General features: G+C 38.6%; 1 long non-coding RNA gene across 1 annotated transcript in view; it reads left to right on the forward strand.

Moving 5' to 3' along the window:
* Nucleotides 1-3,502, forward strand: part of LOC107661553 (uncharacterized) — an 18,665-nt gene extending 15,163 nt beyond the window's left edge. Inside the window, exon 3 of the long non-coding RNA XR_001631121.1 lies at nucleotides 3,399-3,502. This is a non-coding gene — a long non-coding RNA (uncharacterized LOC107661553). The remainder of the gene's footprint in view (nucleotides 1-3,398) is intronic.
* Nucleotides 3,503-3,599: the final 97 nt, after the last annotated feature.

Genomic DNA, 3,599 nt, shown 5'->3' on the forward strand with positions numbered 1-3,599 from the left:
ATTTTAGCAAATGGCTGCAATATAACAAAGAGTGAAAAATTGAAGGGGGTCTGAATACTTTCCGTACCCACTGTATACCTATGTGTTTACCTTGTTCATTGCCAGTCATTGTTCTCTTTAGATGTCTGTGTGCTTTTGTTCCTCTGTAGAGGCTCTAGACTTCCTGGTTTGTTCCTGCTCTGAGTTTCTGGTGTACCTGTGTTTTGTTTGTTTCTTTAGTTAGTTAATATACCCTGCTGTGACCCAAGTGTGACTTGTATAATGATTTTTTTTTTCATATTATGAATTATATGCTAAATATTTTTTTCTTTACTTTTGAATCAGTTTGAATCCACTTAAATTATTTGTACTAAACCACAGATTTGTTCACAATTAAAACACCACTACTGCGTGTAGCGGCCTGCTTGAGACATTGATTAATGTTATCTTATTTCACTTTTCACAAAAAAACAAAACATATGGTATAGACTTAGTTTAGACAGCTGAATAGATATTGGTTTTGTTCAACAAGATCAACAATTAGAGGAACACTAGATATCATGGCTTCTCTCATATGTCAACAGTATGCTCCTGTAGGTTCAGATTAAGGGTCAACCATTCATCTCGCAGTCTTTCTGACCACAGACACAAAGCATGTTTGTATGATTTCATCAGTGGTAAATCATACATTTACACCAGCTTAGGAAGATGGAGGGACATAATAATTTTTGGTGTATGCCTAAAGTGCAAAAATAATATATGAAGAGTAAGCTAAAGAAAGATTCTAAGCATACTTGCAGTATAAAACAATTAAACTAGTAGTTTTACTGAGAGTGTACCACAGAGAGTACTATAAACTAAAAAAGTGGGCTAAAAGTATATAACTCGTAAACTAGCAGTATAGCTTAAGTTAGGGTGTATTTACACCAGGAAAGTCCGCTAGTTCACTTGCTTTGGTCCAGACCAAATACAATGTTGATTTTTTTTTTGTTTTGTTTGGTGCGGTTCGCTTTCACGCTGCCCTTTTTGTAAGTGAACCAGAAACTGTAAAGAAAACCACACGTGTGCTTAAGGTCATCCATTCATTGGTTTATCCATTCAACCGTACCAGAGTTCGTTTGGAAGCGGACCGAGACCACCTCTTCAGCTTTGCAAGTGAACCAGAAACTGTAAACAAAACCACACATGTGCTTAAAGTCAACCATTCATTGGTTCATCTATTCAACCCTACCAGAGTTCATTTGAAACCGGACCGAGACCACCTCTTCAGCTGGGTCTCCGTACTGTTGTTTGGTCCGCACCCAAGTGCGATTGGTGTATTCACAGCAAAGGGTCCGCACCAAGAGGGGAAACAAACTTGCGTTCGATTCAGTCGAACCAAACAAGAGAGGTGTGAATACACCCTTAATCTGTATAGTTGTCATACTAAAGAAAAATGTAAAATAGTTGTTTAGTACTCTTACACTTAAACGTATACTTTTATAAACCAAAAAGTGGGCCAATTTAGTCCCAGGACGTATTGAAATAGCACAAGTACAAGTATACTACTAGCACATTGATATTAGTATCACTCAGAAAATAAAGTACACTCTGTAAATATCCTTGAACTTGTATTTGTGCCCATATTGTGATCATTGAGTTCATAATTGTAGTTTTGGTGTCTGCAGGAATACATTTATATGATTTAAAGTTCAAAAACCATATTGTTCATTTATCTTACAGTACATTGCTGCAGCACCTCTTTTCACTCTTTGCCTGAAACACTTGTTTTAGTACCTGTATTTTTAAAGCCCACATTTTTAAAAACCCAGTCTGCTCTTATTGATCTGCTGGCCCAGTCTGTTGTGATTTGTCAGCCGTTAAGAGTGTGTGTCAGCTTCATGAGCAGCTGTAAATATTTTAATATCTATGGTAAGTATGGCATCGGAAGTTTTTTGTTTTGTTTTTTCTCCTCAACACAGCAAAAATCACTATGTAAAATGACGTACACAGATATAATGGCAGGACTACAAATTAGGTATTTCAGGCAAGTGTTTTCAGCTGGAAAGATGAACTTATTTATTTATTTACTTACTTTTTTTGGGTGGGGGGGGTATGAACTTCATTACTTTTTTAGTTGATAAGTGCTGCTTATTTTCTGCACAGTAGCAAATCAATGAACACACAGACTACTTCCAGTTTAAAACCCTGTCCATTCAATTAGCTCCAATTCATAAATTCTCTATATAATTCCAAAACCTTTGTCTTAACCACTTGTTCTAAACAATGTTACTTGTATTGATTCAGAAACAAAAATGCCTTTCAGAGGTTTCCTCACATTGCCTTTGACTACATATCATTATATTAAACATCTATAGTGAAACTTATTAACAAAGCTGACATAAAATCAATTTATTTCTGTGAAATGTGACATAGACTTGAGCTTTGCTGAATCAGTATCCAAAAAAGTTCTAAAGTAATGTATGCATTAAAATTCAGAACGCAAGTCTACTGTTTGACAAGATAAATTCATGGCCATAAGGGCAAGACACCACAGCCAACTCTACTTCCAAATAATGATTATGTCCTTTTTTTGGCCTAAAATAAATGAATGGAGAAAAAAAACTCGACCAAGAAAATGCTGTCAAATCATATTAATAAAAATAACACTTTTTTGAGGTTTTTTTGGAGAAAGAAAATGCTGTCAAATCATATTAATAAAAATAACACTTTTTTGAGGTTAGAGTGTAGGGTTGGATTGATACCAAGTTCTTGCCTTCTCTATGAAACCAATCTCCGGGACTAAATTTATACCTCAGGCAGCAAATAAACAGCTTCAGGCAATGCTAAAATTGCCAAGTTATGGAGCTGTACTTGGGTCTCCAGTATAAGAGACACCCTCTTATACCATGAGCCACAGAGCAGGTGGTGGAACCAGAAGGGAAGACAAACACAGCACTTATGTTAAAATGGAAGTATAATTAACATAAGAAGAAGAAGAATGCAAAAAAACTCAAATTTATAGTAGTGAAAAGGCTCAGATCAAAAGGGAAAAATGAAAAGCAGGTACAAAATTATCTGCAGAGAAGTAATAGCCAGTAAAAAAAAAAAAAAAAACATCTTCAAAGTCAGAAACCTGACATGTGCTTACTCTAGACTACCCTCAAGCACTATCGCTAATTCCCACAAAGGGACTGTTGCTCTGGTGGGCGGCCTCAACCATTTAGCTCCACAAATGAAATGGGCGACCAGAGGGTGCTCTCCCACTGTCACGGGTGCACTGCTGAGCGGAGTCAGGAGCAAGGAACGGAGAGAGATGAGGAGTAAATCAATCCAACTGGGTTTAATTTACACAAAGGAACACGGAACACTCGGGGCCTGGAGCCCTCCCTGGCCTAACGGGGAATCTGGATCCCTCCCTGGGTGGAACTGGGGATCAGGAACCCTCCCTGGGCCTAACGGGGAATCTGGAGGCCTCCCTGGGAGGAACTGGGGATCAGGAGCCCTCCCTGCGCTCAACGGGGAAACAGGAGCCTTCCCTGGGCTGAACTGGGGATCAGGAGCCCTCCGTGGGCTTAACTGGGATCAGGAGCCCTTCCTGGACTGACATCGGAAACAGGAGCCCTCCCTGGGCTGACATC

Source organism: Sinocyclocheilus anshuiensis, unplaced genomic scaffold (assembly GCF_001515605.1).
Source record: "Sinocyclocheilus anshuiensis isolate Anshui unplaced genomic scaffold, SAMN03320099.WGS_v1.1 scaffold731, whole genome shotgun sequence".
In the NCBI taxonomy this organism is placed as follows: domain Eukaryota; kingdom Metazoa; phylum Chordata; class Actinopteri; order Cypriniformes; family Cyprinidae; genus Sinocyclocheilus; species Sinocyclocheilus anshuiensis.